The sequence below is a fragment of the Heloderma suspectum genome, chromosome 5, assembly GCF_057233095.1.
Source record: "Heloderma suspectum isolate Gila_16-S chromosome 5, 16-S_ref, whole genome shotgun sequence".
Classification (NCBI taxonomy): Eukaryota; Metazoa; Chordata; class Lepidosauria; order Squamata; family Helodermatidae; genus Heloderma; species Heloderma suspectum.
This window is the reverse complement of record NC_139462.1, coordinates 151521077-151540338: the sequence shown is the minus strand read 5'-3', so window position 1 is coordinate 151540338 and position 19262 is coordinate 151521077.

Genomic DNA, 19262 nt, shown 5'->3' with positions numbered 1-19262 from the left:
CTCAAGTTCTTTCCATCGCATTTTTGAAGAAATTTGTGCATTTTGGTAAGTTCTTCTAAAAAAAAACACGAAACAAAACTTTTCACCCATCCCTAAATTCAGCCGAAGGCACTCTATGTAGCAGTTATTTGTGCTAATCAAATATAGACTTTTAACTTTCCCCATGGCATAAGCCTAACACTTTAAATTGGAGGAATATAAAAGTCTGGGCACTATTCAAAAAGTTGTTTCAACTTGGACTCACTGTCCTTCCCTAACTATTAGCCTTGTGATCTGCATATTGGACCAAAGACATGACTCAGAATGGACTCTTCAGATCTCAACTTACTTATTTGCAAGTACAGTAAAATGCCTTGTCTGAGAAGCTCTTTCCTACTGTTACAATATTAAGGGCACAATCCTATGGCTGCTAGACAATGGCTAGACAGCCACAGGACTTTTTGTTTTCAGGGAACCGAGCTTGGACCAAGAAAACCACCTCCCCGCCTCCTCCCCCACTGCGTCATAGACAGTGCAGTTAGGGATGGCAGAGAATTCCGCCATGGATCTCAGTGAGGCCGAATGCCAGTGCATTTGGCCCCCCATACTCTGTGGCGGAATGGCCTGCCACCTCCCCACCCCCCCCCCGCGGATCCCCCCCGGGACAAGACTTACCTGGGGCGGATCTTCCAGGCGGCAGTGGCTTTGGCGGCTTTGGTGGCGGCGGCTGGTCTTCCAACTGGCTGCTGCCGCCACCGCCATTTCCAGTCTTGTTAAAAAAAAAAAAAAGACGTGATAGGCTATGTAAACATTTATGTAGCCTATCATGGCTAGGTTTTTTTTAAAAAAACCACAACGTGATAGGCTACATAAATCTTTACATAGCCTATCATGGCTGGGTGGGTTTAAAAAAAAAACCATGTACACAAATGGTGGCGGCTATGGCCGCCACCATTTGCGTTCCTTATTTTTGGCAGTCATAGTCTACGTAAATATTTACGTAGACTATGACGGCGAAAATAAAGGGGAATGCAAATAGCGTAGCGGGCGCTATTTGTGTCCCTTTTTGATTTGCCGTTTTAGCCTACGTAAAGATTTACGTAGGCTAAAACTGTGAATCAAAAAGGGATGCAAATAGCACCCGCTATGCTATTTGCGTTCCACTTTATTTTTGCCGTCATAGTCTACGTAAATATTTACGTAGATTCAGACGGCCAAAAATAAGGAACACAAATGGAGGAGGCCATAGCTGCCGCCATTTGCGTACGCAGTTTGTTTTTTTCCCCAGAGCCCTCCACGGCCGGAAATCCGGCTGCGGACAGCTCTGAGCAGGGCTGGGCCTGGCCGGCTGCTCCGCGGAGCTGCCGCGGAGCACAGCTGGCCATCGAGGATTCCGGGAAGGAGGAACGGATCGCCTCCCCACCCGTCGAGGATTCCGGGGGGAGGGACGGAATGCCTCCCCCCCACCACCATCAACATAATCCACGAAAGGTAAGTCACTTTCATACATCCCTAAGCGCAGTTCATCCCTGGCTCCACACTCAGAAGAGCAGTGTGGAGTAGGGGACAAGAAGTCATTCCTGGGGGCGGGGACGGGAGGAGACAGGAAGCGCCATTACAATGCTTCCTATGCACCATCCGGCCTCCCTCCAAAGCACCCCGGATAGACAGCCTAAATTGGCCATATAGCGGCAAATGCAGGGTGGCTGGAGCGTGGATGAGAAGATCCCCTCCACACTCTGCCCATCCTGCATTGGATAGTCAGTTGCCTCCGAGTTCGGAGGCAGCCAACTATCCCCATAGGGTTGTGCCGTCCATGCCTTTGCTTGTGAAGAGGGTGAAAAATTACCCCCAAAAGGTCTTCTAAAATGTGCAATGCAATTTTATACATGTCTACTCAGAAGCCCCACTAACACCAATGGGACTTACACCCAGGTAAGTGTGTATAGGACTGCAGCTTTACAGTAGTATTACCGTACGTACATATGTACGTACGTATGTATGTATTGGTTTAGGGATGCCTAGTGCCTCTCTCAGTACATAGAAGTGTGCATATGTATATGATTTTGTGCCCATGTGGCCCAAACATGCACACTGTCAGGAAATGCATTAGTACAGGAGTGAGCTTCCCTTGGAACCCTGTATTTTCTGTCTTAGCAACAATGTAAGAACCTGAGGATGACTTCTTTGGTGAATTGTTTTTCCAATCCTTCCCCCCTCCTCCCCACCACTACACTTTCCTTTGCATTCACCACCATCTGGTAAATTAGATTGTGTTCTTTTTGTCCGGCCACGCCTGCCTTCAGAGTCTCTTTTGTACCCCCCGTTTCTCATTCTAGCATCCAAACAACCTCACGATCAGCACTCTCCTTCTGCGATCCTTCAAGCAAGCTGCGATTTTCTTTTCTCTCCCCACTGCTTCCCTTTGTTTTTAATTGGCTTGGTAAGCACACCACAGAGGATGTTTACTTCGGAAGGAAAACCTGACGTGCTTCTAATAGGAGCACAGAGAACTGGTCCCAGACTTTTAAGAGAGCCTAGAGGGGCTTCTATGCCAGAATTTCATCTCTGGTGGATGGCCTGCTGTGTTCAAATTGATTCCTGCACAGTGTCTTGTACTGATGAAAGGGATGCATCCCAAGAAAACTCAATCATCGGAAGAAGCCATACATGTATATGCACAAATGGCCTTGGAATGAGTGCACTGAGGCACAGATCATGCCTCAGCGCAACATAGATCTCCAAATGAAACTGTTTTTCCAGATACCATCTCTCATGATAATCATGACATCAGTTAGCTACACCCTGATTAATATTCCTTTCCTGAAGTTCAGACTTATAAGTTAAAACAATAGGTGACAAGAGAGGTAGAAGCCATCTTCTCTTTCACAGTAATTTTCACATCTCCGCACTGGGGTGACATCAAAATGAAACTTGTTGCCATCATTTTAGGTTCGGATCCAGATAAAGTTAGTTGTGACTACTAGCTATGGAAAGCAAGATGGAAGTTAGTTGTGACTAATTTGTTCCATTGGTTTCAATGGGATGTAGTCACAACTAACTTTGAGTGGATCAGGGCCATCACTGGGTAAGTACATTTTCTTAAGAATGGGAAATACACTTTTCTTGAATTCATGCCTTTGAGGTCCCCCCCCCCTTTAAATGGAGTTAGTTAATCATCCTCATTTCTACCAAGGCACCCTACAAGCTGTGTCAGGATAACCATTATCATAGTATGTCTAAGTCATGCCATAAATTCTGGTATTCTTTCTTTTTTTAAAAAAACTACTTAGTGTTACATGAAACTCAATGTTTCAGAGAATATTTCCTTTGCCAGTCAAAATATTCCGTTGTTGCATCAGAGAAAATAATCACACGTGCACATTTTTATCCCCCCCCACCACCACCTTCAAATGATGAAAGTTTGTTCACTTACCCAACTACTTTTCCTGAGAGATTTCGATCACAAACTGGGCGATCTACTGCTCTGTCCCTTGTGTCATCAGCTGGAAAGGGTAAGTTCAAACACTGTGGTGTTAAGTTTTGTGGCATCATTTTTGAACACTACAAGACCTAAAAGAAGAGATTCATAATAATCTTTCTGCATTTAAAAACTGAGAATAAAAAGCTTTTTCTTTTCTTTTTTGTAGAGGGGAGTCAAATATTCTTCACTTAATATTAATGCAAGAATTAAAGTTCTGAGATTAAAAGGTTGTGTATTTACCTCCAGGATGGCCCAAGACATTTTGATGCCTGAGTCAAAAGACAAAATGGCACCCCTCCCCCATTCCATGTACAAAGAGTGACCACACTGCAATTGAATCTTATTTCAACACTGGCAATGGTAGAATGTCTCCCCTGCCTGCACCTGAGGGCAGGAAGCTAGCTTAGAGGGCACAGGGCAAGCTGCGTGGCACACACAGTTCTGTCTATTCCTTGCCCTGACTGAGGCAGGCAGCCACCTCACTCTGCCTAATGACAGGGCTGGCCCTGATTCGCCTATTCCTACTTAAGCCTTACCCTTCCAGGCGCAACTGCAGACAAAACAGAGTAGGTAACAGTGAGTAAATGTATGATCAAGGTATATTTTCAGTGAAAATGAACTTAACCCTCCTGTCACGTCACAGAGAGTGAGACCATTGCATTTTTGTCGGGCCACAATGTTCAGTTGCTCGTTCCAAATTTCATATATTCCAGGCCTATAATATGAACTCCGGTGATTCCTAATGCTTCCCTTCAATCTGATGACAATGATCACAGCCCTGAGATTTAATCAAAGCTGGAGAAGAACTCCTTCCCTCCCACATCCACCCATTCACTTACCTTGCTGCTGACCATTGTGGTGGTCATAGTAAGTAGGGATGGAGGGATGTCTTGGTTCATCCCTCCTTCATCCCAGTATTGTGGAATGCCATTAGAATAGTGCACCAGACCCTGTGGAAAATGCAGTTTTCCAGGGTACCTGAGGTTTGTCTAGTGTCTAGGGAATCCATTCCCAGGCTGCCTGGTCCACTGTCCAAGCAGCATTCTATGCACAGGAGATGAGGAGAACAGGAAAAGAGGTTGGGAGAGAGAGCTTTCCCGTCAGTGTCCATCACCGTCATTACTGGAGCAGCAGAGGGAAAGAAGAGAGAAGTGGGAGAGGGGAGAGAGTGATAGCAGCTGTTGAAGCTCCTTTTGCAGCTGCCGGCACAAAAGGTGGGTTGGGAACTCACAGGAGGGGAATTTCAGCTAGAGTTAAAACTCCAGAAGAAAACCTCCCCCCCCCACCCCCAGAGTTCTCTCCAGTTTTGCTTGTAATCTCCAGTCCTGATCTGAATCAAGCCTGGGAGAGCCCTCTTATCTGTAGTCATTACTTGATGACTTTGACTGATACATTAGGAATAGATAGTCCTATATCTGATTATACAGTTCCTCTAAATGAGTGGTTTCCCAGGGTGTTCTGGAGAAGGGTACCTCTGGGGTTTCTCAACAGGAAAATCAGTTATGATGAACAAATTTTCCTGAAAGACAACCGGGGGTGGATCCAGAGTTAGTCATACTTAGAGTAGACCCATGTAAAACAATGAGATTTACGTTATTAATGGGTAACTTAAGTCCCATTCATTTCAATGGGTCTACTCTAAGTTAGGAATGGGCAAATATGTCAGTTTTGATTTCCCTTAGTTTCTTATTTTCCAACCTTGAGTTCAATTTGTCTGCCCAACTGCAGTCTGATTGACACCTCCCCCCCAAAAAAAAAAACCCTACTATTAATCTGCTGGAAGAGGGGAAGCTGCTGTCGATGGCATTGGCAACTTCCCTTCCAAAGCTAATAACAGCTTTGAGGAAAATTCTGCTGGTGCTGCAGTGGGGGAAGAGTCTGTTAAACCTCAAAGAGTAGTCCTGATGAACATTGCCTCCTTGGCTCCCAAGCCAAGGGCAGGCAGGAACTTTGGGAAGAGGTGGATTGGAAGCAAGCTGGCAACAGGTGGGAAGCTGGCTGGAAGCCAGAAGTCTCAAGATGGAGTACAGGGACCAGTTCAGCTGGCTTCCCCCAGTGTTAGTTTGCCCAGAATGCAGAAGGTCTACAAATCTATGACTTTTCTGTATCCCTCAAAGCACCAGATTGGGCCTCCACCATCATCTAACTTCCCATTCTGGGAGGAGCATTAGCTGTTCTGGCAAACTCCCAGCTGGAATGGCCTTGGCCTATAGTTTTCTCCTCCAGCCTGCAGCCCTGCTGATTCATGAAACAGGAGGGCGGTGGGTGAATCGGTTCCAGGTCACTTCTGCAATGTGTACACTCATAGTTCCTTTTCATCTCTTTTCCACATTAATTTGCTTTTACAAAATTAAAGCCACATGAACAATCTCATTTACATATGTATTCAATATGCATTTCTAAACATATTTTCTATGGAAATAAAAAATGAAATGTATTCAGCCTCAAAATATGTGTTTTGATTTTTCTTTTCTTTTTAAAGCTGAGCATTGAGTTGGAATGTTTGGAAGGTATGAAAGCCAGTGGATAATCATAGAATCATAGAATAGTAGGGTTGGAAGGGGCCCACAAGGCCATCGAGTCCAACCCCCTGCTCAATGCAGGAATCCAAGGAATCCAATAATTAAATTCTGATAGGTACATTCATCCACGAGGTGAGGGTCAGATCCAGTTATCTTGACATTTAAAAAGTTTGAAGGCCGTAAGCATCCTTAGAGCAGGAAGGGAGATCATTAACAGGGCTCATCATCTGAGCCACGTTTGTGATTATTTGGAATCGGCTGGCAAAACAGAATCAGAAACCATGGCTTGAAGTAGGTTGGCAAGACATGATTTATGCTAACCATGGTTTGGTGTAATGCCTGAATTGACAAAGCATGGTTATGGACACACAGCAAGGGAGGTAGTGCTGAGCAAATTGAAAATGAAAATAGTCAAGCAGCTGTAAAGGATGGTTTGTCTCCACATTTGGAACCTCAAATCATGGTTTAGAGCAAAGTATGGCTTCATGCAATGTCTGAACTGCGCCAAACTCTTCTATCTAGGACCATGCAAAGATGCACTGTGGCTGCAGGGAAATTCTTTCACCCATGTTAGGCTTTGCTCCCAGTCAGCATTTTGATCACCTTTCTACTCAGCAATGACCTTGCTAAGCAGAACCTTCTACTCTGGTTGTCGTGTGTCTTCATTTGCTGTAGAGTCAGCCTCCAGCTTTCCCCCCACATTCTAGCACATCCTGCACTCACATAACTCAGCAATTGTTATTATGGTTGTAATTATTATCACGCCATCAATGTACATGGTGTTTTACAGACTCATGCCCCAAAGATCAAACAGTGTACAGTTTTGCTTTGCTATACAGCCCTGTGTAGTCTTTGCCATACAGTCTTCTGTGGTCCTGTTTTGTTAACCTTCATTCAGCCTCCATTGCCATGTTGAAATTGGCTTATATTTAGCATATGCAGCTGAGGAGGTATGCCTTCGTCCCTCCCTCCTCTCTTCAAGAGGTGGCAACTTTTTCACATGCATACCTACCACTCAGGATGGATGAACCAGTCTATTTTTAATCCACTTCTAGATGTGTTCACCCATAAAACTGTTCATCCTGTTTCCACATTAATCTGGGAAAAAACCCTAAAATCTGTACAAACATTCACATTTAAATAATATTTTACAGTATTTTGAGTAAAATACTGTAAAACACATTTTTAAACACATTTTGATACGTTTTTTGTGTATCAAGAACTTAGGGATGGATGAATCTGACAGTTTCGCTTTCTTCTGCACTGGAGTGTTTTAAATCTCAAGTTCTTTCCATAACGAATATGAAGAAATGTATGAATTTTGGCAAATTCTTATCAGCATCAGATAACTCGGCCTCAGTCATAACCCATGGCTGAATACAGAGGGATTCAAACCCAAGCTTTTAAAAGCCCTGGGTCTGGATGGATGAATCTGCCAGTATCCGTTTCTCCTGCATTCCATTTTTTTACAACCAAAACCCAAAAATCTCAAGTTCTTTTTGTCCCAAATATGGAGAACTTTGCAAATTTTGAAAACTGAACTAAGATGGAATTCTCACCAACCCTAAAATGAATTGGTGAATGCTTAGAGAGAATTATGTACCAATGATATTGTGGGAGATGGTGATGCAAGTATTTATTTATTTATTTATTTATTTATTTATTTAATTTCTTAATCACCCATCTGGCCAGTCACCTGGCCACTCTGGGCGATATACTGCAATACAATTTAAAAAAAATAAAATTCTACTTTAAAACATAGTATTTCTAAAAATACCCCAATCTACCCCAAATGCCTGCCTGAACAACCACATTTTTAATGTGTGGTGGAAGCTCATTAAAGAGGGGGCATGGTGGAGTTCCCTAGGGAGGGAGTTCCACAGAGTGGGGGCCATCACAGAAAAGGCCCTCTCCTCACCAGCCTAGCTCTCCTGGCTGATGGGCCAGAGAGAAGGCCATCCGAGGCTGATCTTGTTAAGTGACTTGTCTGGTGTTGCTGGAGGCACTCCTTGAGATAGGCTGGGCCAGAACCATATAGGGTTTTAAAGGTGAAAACCAACAACTTGAATTTGGCCTGGAAAACAGCTGGTAACCAGTGCAACTCCTTCAGCATCGGAGTGATGTGATCATGTTGGTGGCTGCCTTTAATAAGGCGAGCCACTGCATTCTGTACCAGCAGCAGCTTCCAACCAGTCTTCAAGGGTAACCCCACGTAGAGCGCGTTACAATAGTCTAGACGAGAGGAGACCAGGGCATGTACTACCAATGGGAGGAGGTAAGGTCGGGGAGGTAAGGGCACAGCCGCCATATCAGATGGAGTTGGTACAGCACTGTCCAGCTAACAGCTAACTCCTGAGCCTCCATGGACAGCTGGGAGTCTAAAATGACCCCCAGGCTGTGGACCTGGTCTTTCAAGGGTAGCCGTACCCCATTCAACACCAGGGCAACATCCCCCAACCTATTATTGTCTCCCACCAAAAGTACCTCGGTCTTGTCAGGTTTCAGCTTCAGCTTATTCCTCCCCATCCAGCCACTCACAGTCTCTAGACATTTGGACAGGGATTCTACGGCCAACCTTGGTGAAGCTTTGAACGAGAGGTAGAGCTGTGCGTCATCCACCTATTGATGACACCGCACCCCAAACCTCCTGATGATAGCCCCCAGCAGCTTCACATAGATGTTAAATAGCATTGGGGAGAGGATGGAACCCTGTGGCACCCCACAAGTGAGCAGCCACAGGTCCGAAACCTCCCCTCCCAGTGCTACCCTCTGGTACCTTCCAGAGAGGAAGGACCAGAACCACCTTAATACAGTGTCTCCGATGCCCAACTCCTCCAGGTGGTCCAGGAGGATACTGTGGTCAACGGTATCAAAAGCCGCTGAGAGGTCAAGGAGAACAAGGAAGGAGCATTCGCCCCTATCCAAAGCCCTCCTCATATCATCCACCAAAGCAACCAAGGCCATTTCTGTCCCATGCCCAGGCCTGAAGTCCAATTGAAATGGATCTAGATAATTGGCTTCTTCCAAGTGTGCCTTCAACTGCATTGCCATCACCCGCTCAATCACTTTGCCCCAAAAAGGCAGATTCGAGACTGGGTGAAAGTTGTTCAGAACTTGGGGATCCAAGGAGGGCTCCTTTAAGAGCAGTCTTATCACTGCCTCCTTGAGAGCTGATGGCATCACTCCATCTTCAAGGGAGGCATTCACCACCACCCTGATCCCCTCACCCAGCCTCTCTCTGCAGCTCATAATGAGACATGATCAAGTATGCAGGTGATCGGCTTTACAGATGAAAGCACCTTATCCATTTCGTCAGAAGGAAGAAGCTGGAACCGATCCCACAAAACTGGTTTGCCTCAGGCCACTGCTCGCTTACTAACTGTATCCATAGTGCATAAATAACACTCCTAATCTGATAAATTTTATCCGCAAAGTGCCCTGCCAAGGCCTCACAGGAGGTCTGAGAATGCTCCAGTGGTTCCGGAGCAACTGGACCAGCCAGGCCGTAGACCACTTGGAATAGCCTCCTGGGACAGCACTCTGCAGATGTGATTAGGGGTGGACGAAAGGCACTTACCTTTCGTCGAAGCTTGTTCGCGGTGGGGGGGGAGGCGCTTCGCGGCTCCCCCCGCGAAGTTCAGGCTGCGGGGGAGGCTTCCCGCCTCGCCCGGCTGAAATTCAGGCCGGGGAGGAGGCTTCCCGCCTCGCCCGGCCGCGAACTCCATTGTTTTTTTTAAAAAAAAAACACCCGCCCCCGTGATAGGCTATGTGACGATTAACGTAGCCTATCACGGCTAGATCTGCAAAGTCAGCCGTGATAGGCTACGTTAATCGTCACGTAGCCTATCACGGGTGACTTTAAAAAAAAAAAGCGCGTACGCTAATGGCGGCCCCCATAGGGAGCCGCCATTCGCATTCCTTATTTAGTCTCTGTAGTCTACGTAAATCTTTACGTAGACTACAGCGACCAAATAAGGAACGGGAATGGCGGCTCCCTATGGGGGCTGCTATTATCCGTACGCGCTTTTTTTTTTTTTTAAAGTCACCCGTGATAGGCTACGTGACGATTAACGTAGCCTATCACGGCTGACTTTGCAAATCTAGCCATGATAGGCTACGTTAATCGTCACGTAGCCTATCACGGGGGCGTTTTTTTTTTCTTTTATTGGAATGGCGGCGGCGGCAGCCAGTCGAAAGACCAGCTGCCGCTCCCGCCCCGCTCGAACACCCGCCGAACCGCCAGCCGGACCCGCCACTGGGAGGGACATTCGGCGAAGGTAAGTCCCGTCCCGGGGGGGATGTGGGGGGTGTGGGGGTGTGGAGGATTTCTCCCCGAAACTTGTTCGGGGGGCCGAACACGTTGGCGCTCGGCCCCCCAAAGTTTCGGGGAGAAATTCTCCGCCATCCCTAGACGTGATAGAGGCAGTATAATATTCCTTTTTTGCTGCCTTCACTGCCATGTGATAGGCTGAAGATAGCTCTAACCCATGTCTGATTGTCTTTGGAGCAAGACTTCCACCACCGGAGCTCTAGCTGTCTCACTAGGGATGACAGAGAAATCTGCCACAGTCTCCAGATTCTACCCCCGGAGTCCATGGCGGAATGGACTACTCCCCCCCGCCTCCCCTGAAATTCTCCCCAGATGGACCGTACCTGCTGCCGGCCAGTCCAGGTCTGTCCTCTGCCATCCGTCCACTGCCCTGGACTGGGGACACAAATGGCATCCGGCATAGCCGACGCCATTTGCGTCCCTGCTCTTTGCCGTGATAGGCCATGTAAATATTTACATAGCCTACCACGGCAAAGAGCAGGGACACAAAAGGCGTCGGCTACGCCAGACGCCATTTGCGTCCACAGCCCAGCAGTGGACAGAAGTCCGGCTGCGGACAGGCCCAGCTGGTGGCTCTGTGGACTCAGCGTGGAGTGGAGCTGGCCAGGGTGGATTCTGGGGGGAGGGACGGATCGCCTCCCCCCACCTGCGGATGCCCGAACCGGAACAGGGTGAGTATTTCGTACACCCCTACGTCTCACCTCCTGTTTCAGAGCTTGTAACCATGGATTAAACCATGGTGCAGTCTGATCCCTGTTCAGGGGGAGAGGACATTTTGGAGCCACCCAATCTAATGTCCCAGTAATCGTGGCATTCCACCCACCTACCAGGGTCTCAACTGAGTGGCCATTTGCGTGCCCCAGAGAATCCCCAAGCGCATTCAGGAATCCATTTGGATCCATAAGACGCCTGGGGTGGGCCATTTTAATGGGTCTATTGCGGCGGGGTTGTGGAACTGAGAAGTCCAACATCACCAGATAGTGATCTGACCATGACAAGGGGTGGTGGTGGATATACCCCCGACTTCCAGAGCACTCCCCGCTTCTCCAGAAACAAACACAAGATCCAGTGCATGACCGGCTACATGGGTGGGCCCAGTTGGAATAGGGTGCAGTTCCCAGGAAGCCATGGTCTCCATGAAGTCCTGAGGTGCCCCCATTAGGATGGCCACTGAATGTACACTGAAGTCCTCCAACACCAATAAGTTAGGGGACTGTACACACACATCGGAGACCACCTCAAGCACGTCAGCAGCAGGGTGGGTGGTACATGAGCAGAATCCCCAGACTGCCCTTTGGGCCCAAGCTCCAGTGCTATTTTTTCAGTCTTTGAATCCTTTAAATTTGAATAATTATTGCCCAGTGTCAAATATTTATTTTTTGTGCAAGGCATGTGAGCATGTGGTCGTGACACAATTCAAAGATTTCAGGATTAAACTGATTATCTAAATCCTTTTCAACAAGCCTTTCAGCCTGGTTTTGGGAAGGAAATGAGCTTGGCTGCCCTAATGAAAGCATGCTGGGAGATGGATGGGGGGGAGTGTGACCCTATTGATCCTCCTGGACCTCTCAGTGGTATTTGACATGCTTGATGGTGGTATCCTTCTGGACAACTTCATAGGAATGGAGATAGAGGGCATTGTGCTGAGTTGGTTCTGCTCATTCCTTACACACCACTGCTCTTCCACTTGGTCAGTGGGCTATGGAGTTCTTGTCCCCATGCTGTTCGACATCTACATGAAACCACTGGATGAAGTCATCCAGAGATTTGGTTAGCAGAGTTATCAATATGCAGGTGATACTCCTCTCTCTCTATCTCTCTCCTTTTCATCTGATCCTAGGGAGGTGGTTGAACTCTTAAACTGTTGTTTGTCAGCTGTGAAGGACTAGATGGGACAAAACAAGCTGAGACTTAATCCTGACAAGATGGAAGTATTGTTGATGGGTCTGACTTAAGGTTGGTTGTTCAACCTGTCTTGTGTGGGGTCACACTGCCCATAAATAACAGCTTTGTAGTTTGGGCATGCTCCTCTACCTAGCCCTTCCGTTGGATGCATAAGTAGCATCAGTGGTGAGGAGTACTTTTTCCAGCTTCAGCTGGTACATCAACTATGAGCCTTCTTGATGGAGGTGGACCTCACCACAGTCATTGATGCCCTAGTGACCTCCAGGTTCTACTACTGTAATGTACCCTATGTGGGGCTGCCCTTGAAAAGTGTCTGGACTGGCATGGGGCACATTGAACATATTAAGCTATTACCATAGGAGGGAATCCAGGCCAGCTAGTGCAAGCAGTCAGTCAGTGGCATGGCTAAAATCTGGGTAAATCCTGATGAACTGGGCAATATGGCAACTCTAGCCTGACCCACCTCATCTTTCTGTGGCAGCCACAGTAGCTACCATTTTTAGGTGCCTGCAGGAAGGGCCATGATTCAGCTAAAAATAAGGAGGAGTCAGTGATGGGAATGAGAATTTCATTAAGGGACCTCCTACTTTTTCCTCCAGGAGGCAAGCAAAGGACATGTGGAGGAAATGGAGGAAAGAGCAGGAGAGCAAGAAAAGGAATAGGCCACCAGTAGGGAGAACCAAGCAAGCTGATGGGCCTTCCCCATCTGTCATGACTCGGGAAACTAAGGAGAAGGGACAAGCAAAGTTATTTCTATAGAGGCAAATTTCTTCCCCCTGTATGGTGTCTGTTACCTTCCACAAAGGATATCTGGTGCAATGCACTTTTACACTGAAGTGTATTAGGAGATGAGGATCCACACAACCATTAGATCAGTTCTGTATCACAGGGGAGGAAAAGCTAGATTTTTGCTCAGTTCTCCTAGCTTCCCTAGAAAAAAATGACTCTCACATAAAGCAAATACCACGTGGAGTACAGTGCCATAACCCAAATGAAACTTTTCCTGTGGCTTCTGCTTATTTGTTGACAAGTTCACTAACGTAAAAATGAGATGGAATTTAAGATAAGCAGTCCAGAAGATATTACTTGGGAATGCTTTGGAGCAGTGTGGTGTTTCGTGCACTGGGTTGCCTGCTGTATCTTTAATGGATTCATAATTACTAATATGTTCTGGGAATTTGCCAAGGTATTGTGAAAAGCTATGGACTCCAAAAATGAAGGTTGAAACTGAGGAGCACTTTTCCTAACCAGCGAACGTTATTTTCCTGCACGGAGTTGTAATTATATCATTACTGCTGATTAGTGTCAAACTCATGTGAATACACCAGGGTTGAATAAACAGTATACAGTCAAGGAAGTACCCTTCTACTCCATTAAAGGAAGTTTGCAAAACTGAGGATGGCCTAACTGCAGGAAATTGCTTATTCTGTCTTCTTTTTCCTACAGCAAATTGAACGCTGGTCTTTATCATTAACAGGACAACAGATCATTATTCACCTGTATGAGTTTCTTTAAAATGTGCGGATCATTACTTAGTTATCCACTGGCTTTTGCACACTGTGAAAGTTCTGTGGTGGTTCTTATAACAATGGGTGAGAATTTAATTTCAGTTTGTTTTTGATATGGATTTTCCCAAATTCACAAATTTCTTCATATTTTGGATGGAAAGAACTTGAGATTTAAAAAACTGGAATGTGGGAGAAATGGTCATTGACAGATTCATCCATCCAGACCCAGGGCTTTGAGTGCTGATAGGGATGTACGCAGCCCTTACCTGGCTCCGTTCCGGGGCATCCGCAGTAGGGGGGAGGCGCTCCATCCCTCCCCCCGGAATCCTCCCTGGCCGGTTCCACTCCGCAGCGAGTCTGTGAAGCCACCGGCCAGGGCCAGTCACAGGCAGACTTCCGGCTACTGCTGGGTTGCTGTGGCCGCAAATGGTGGCAAGCCGTGATAGGCTACCTAAGTATTTACATAGCCTATCATGGCAAAAGGCAGCCATGCAAAAGGCGGCCACTACGATGGCTGCCATTTGTGGCCACAGCAGCCTGGCAGCAGCTGGAAGAGGAGCTGGAGCCGCATCCGCTGCCACTGGAGCCACCACCAGAGCCGCGGGGTAGCGGGGGGGAGGCCGTTCCACCATGGACTCTGGGGGCTCACTGGAGTCCGTGGCGGAATTCTCTGACATCCCTAAGTTCAGAGCTCTTCAAAATCTGGCTTGAATCCCTGTGTATTCAACCACGTTGTGCTGAATACAGCTGAGTTTCCACCTCTTTTTTTCTGTCAGGCTCCTCATCTTTAAAACCTGTGTGGCCGGCAGGTGCAACACAGTCCTCTCTGTTCTGCGAATATCTGTGCATATTGCAGTTATCCAGGGCAGATGGGTGAGAATGCTGTTTTGGTTCACTTTTATAAGAATTTGCCAAAATGTGGGAAGTTCATATTAGGGAGAGAAGGAACTGGAATTTTAAAGAATTCATCTGCAGGAGAAAGCAGAACTGACAGATGCATCCATCCATTTACCCAGGTACTAAGCCCTGAGTGAGCTGAATTAACCACCCAGAATGGGTGAAAGTCCACAATACAAGTGTTCAGTTTTATATCTCCAAGCATTCTGTCTACATACACAGAAAAACAAGGTGAAAGGTATCCCATAAAACCTGCCAAACAAGTGTCCTCATGTTCTATAAAACCATCACTGAAAAACTGGAACAGATCTAGGGATGTCAGAGAATTCCGCCACAGATCTCGGTGAGGCCGAATGCCAGTGCATTCGGCCCCCTGAAATCCGTGGTGGAACGAAGTCCCCGCCCCCCCAACCCACGAAAGGCGCACGAAATGGAGCGCTTACCTGCTGCCATCCGCGCTGACTTGCAAATGGCGGCCGCCCTGCGGCCACCATTCACTTCCTCATCATAGCCGTGATAGGCTACTAAGTAAATACTTATGTAGCCTATCATGGCTAATGCAGGCACGCCTTTTGCGTCCCTGCGGAGGCTGTGATAGGCTACGTAAGTATTTATGTAGCCTATCACGGCAAGCCCCCCCAAAAAACAGCATACGCAAATGATGGCGGCGGCTATGGCGGCGGCCATTTGCGTTCCCCATCTTTAGCCATTTTAGCTTACGTAAATATTTATGTAGGCTATTACGGCAAAAAAAAGGGGAACACAAATAGCATAGTGGAAGCTATTTGCGTTCCTTTTTTTTTTGCTGTAATAGCTTAGGTAAATATTTACGTAGGCTAAAACAGTGGGGGGGGACACAAATGGTGCCCACTATGTTATTTGCGTTCCCCTTTTTTGTCGTAATAGCCCACGTAAATACGTAAAACGGCTAAAAATAGGGAATGCAAACGGCGGCCGCCGTAGCCGCCGCCATTTGCGTACACTTGTGGGGTTTTTTTGGCTTGCCGTGATAGGCTACGTAAATACTTACGTAGCCTATCATAGCAGCTTCACGGGACACAAATGGCGGCCACTACAGCAGCCGCCATTTGCGTCTGCAGCAGCCTGTCCGCAGCTGGAACTCCAGCTGTGGATGGCCCTGGCCGGCGGCTCCACGGAGGGAGCCTCTGCAGAGCGGAGCTGGCCAGGGAGGATTCTGGGGGAGGAACGGAGTGCCTCCCCCCCCACCGCGAATCACATCTGCGAAAAGGTAAGTGACTTTTGTACATCCCTAAGATCTGAGTGACTCTACTGGCAAAATGCTGAGCAAAGTTCTCACAGCAGGCTTCTGAAAATTCCTCCACCTCTTTCTGAGGACCCAGTTTTAACAGGTCCTTCACAACAACCTGGATCAGCTCCACTGCACAGCAGTGAGCAGATGCAATGGTAGTGGAAAAATAAGATGTTTTTGTTGCCATTACTGCCACAGAATAGGCATGAACTCTAAGCTGCGTTCAATCATGCACCCTATGAATTTTCCTCCATTGTCACTATAGCCATCTACCCACTTACTCCATTGTCCCCAGCTCCCCAGCAAACCAGGTAGCCTTACTGGCTCTTCAAGGAGGACAATGGCATTTAGGAACAATCACATTGATTGCCCGGTCATCTCACATTCCACATTCCCAAGGTGTTCGTAGAACTACCAGTTGTAGCAGCTTGAAAACCTCCCAGAACTGTCAGGAAACCATATGGATCAATCATCCACTGGAGGTGGACCATCTTAATAGGTCCCCTATCTCTAAGGATCATTATCACAAACCTAAACGTCAATAGGTAAATGATCTGTCCATGACAAAGAGAGCAATTCAACATCCCCCAACCCCAGATCATTTTCATCCTGTCCTAAAAAATACACCAGGTCAAGACTATGCCCAGCAATCTGAGTGGGTCCAGAGTTCAACAGGGACTGGCCCATGTTTGTCAGGGCTATAAAGCTGCACCTGGCATTGGTAACCCAAGATAATAAGGCTTGGGGACTCTAAAGCCATGTTAGAAACCACCTCCATCAGTTCAGGAAGGGAGACTATTGGGCAGTGAAGTGGATGGTACACCAACATAAACCTATCCTGTTCTGGGCTGACAACATTTAGTGCTGGTATTCAAACCCAGTGAATTGCCTGACAGGGTGCTTAGAAAGTGTGATGGTATCATGATAGACCATGACAACCTCTTCTCCCTATTTGTTGTAGCACTGAGTAATTTGGCAGACAAAATTGTGAAAGATACCCTCCCCTCTCCTCATCCACCCAAGTCTCAAAGATGCAAGCCAGGTCAGCACATGGTTTAAATCTTGAATAATAGATAACTTCCCTTTTACTGACCTGGCATTAAGAAGAACAATGTTGAGACCCAATGAGAGACCAGAATGGCAAACCTGCAGACCCCCCATTGGATTAGGCAATGGCCCCTCATCTGGCTTGTCAAACATCTGCCTGTCCATTCTCATATGAAAAATGAAGTTCAACTTTGGTATAAATATATCACTTATATGGTGTGTTGTGTGTATGTACATTTTAAGACTGAATTGAATTGAAATTAGAATATCAGATAAAGAGTCATAGATACAGGCATTAAAACCTTCTTGCCAACTAATTAGAACAACTATTTTATGCAGTTGTTATTAGAGATGTATGGACGGTGTAAAATCTGCTCCATCTGTGTTTAGCAGATTGTCAGGTGCCTTTTGTTCTGTCGTCCACCCACAGATGGATGTGAAACTTCTTTTTTTCATCCTGAAGAAAAATACGCAAATAATTACATAGGTATTTACATAAGTATTTACATAATTTACCTTAGTATGTAACATTTAGCATATTGTCCCCCATTCCATTCAATGTTTCCTCAGCAGAAACATACGTTTTTCCTACGGATTTAAATGTGTAAATTTCAGCAAAGTATCATTAGGGATGTCAGAGAATTCAGCCATGGACTCCAGTGAGGCCGGATTCTTTAGAATCTGCCCCCCCGGAGTCTGTGGCGGAATGGCCTCCCCCCCCCCCACTCCACGGAATTCCCCCAGGACGGGGCCTACCTGGCAGCGGATGCAGAGGCGGCAGCACTGGATGCAGCGGTGGTGGCAGCTCCAGTTCGACTTCCGACCGCTGCCGGGCTGCTGCAGCCGCAAATGGTGGCTGTCATATTGGCCGCCATTTGCGTGGCTTCCTTTTGCCATGATAGGCTATGTAAATACTTACATAGCCTATCATGGCAAAGAGCAGGAGTGCAAATGGCGGCCGGCGTAGCGGCCGCCATTTGCGGCTGCAGCAGCCCGGCAGTGGCCGTAATACTGGCTGCAGCCAGCCCCGGCCAGCGGCTCTGCAGAGTCGCCGTAGAGCGGAGCTGGCAGGGGAGGATTCCGGGGGGAGGGACGGAGTGCCTCCCCCCACGGCAGATGCCCCAGAATGGAGCCAGGTAAGGGATTTGTACATTCCTAAGTATCATCCAAAAGTCTGTGGGCTCCACACTGCCTGAGGAGGTCGCTCCACAGTGGATTCCTCAGGTCGGATTCTTAGAAATCCAAGCTCATTTTAGTCCATCCTGAATTTCTACAGCATCCCCAGTTGTTATACACTGACACTTTATATCCACTTAGACCCAAATGAGAGTCCTGCTTTCCCTTAGGTTGTTTAGTTGAGGACTTGCTGAATCCCTAATCATAAAAAGTGGGGACTGTGTACATCTTTGGAGAAACCAGAAACTTCCTTTCTCAGGATCCATCCATTTAGTTTTTTGGGGCATTTTTCTTATGGGACAGAATCAGCAAAATACTGTCCCCAAAAGCCCTTAAAATATTGTAAATAACAGAGATTCTACAATGACAAATAGACTGGAGACTGGGGGTTTGGGATGACTCACCAAAAACGATCCATGCCTGTCTCTAAATGCTTACTAACCAACAATGGCTGCACGACGGGCAAATAAAGGCATGAGTAACCCATGCCACTCGTCATCAGAGTTTTGAGAACCCTCTGAAGATACCCACGTTGATGCTGAATACATCTTGTTTCTGGGGTGTGTGTTAATTAAAATGCTGTATGATTCACTGACTCCTGCTGTTTCCCTGCAAATGTGGGCACGATACACTTACATTTTCAAGCAATACACTAAAAAAATTCTTCAGCTAGTGCTCACCCTCTGTTTCTACCAACATGTAAACCTAATACTCCTTGTAAAATGACCTCTTTTTCCAATTTAATGTGGGTCTTTGGGATGTTATAGTATTGCACTTCAAATTCTCTATAGGTTTTCTTTTGGCTTTAGATATTAGTCCTATTCAGACATTCAGAAAGGGGCTAAAATAAACATGTGAGGAAAGTGAGTGTGTGAGCCCCACCCCCTCCTCCCATGTTTCCATTGCCCTGTACTCATGGGGCAGGGGTGACTTTCTGAAGAGGAGAACATCTCATATGCATGGACGCTCTCCATGTGATTGAGAAGATTGATTTTCCAGCAATCTCAATTGTGTGGAGAGCCTCCCTGGCTACAGGAGGTTCTCCTCTTCAGAAAGTGTCATTCCCACCCACCCACCCACCCCGCTGCCCTTCACCATGAATACAGGGCAAAGGAAACACATTGAGGAGGGGGCAGGGCTAGTG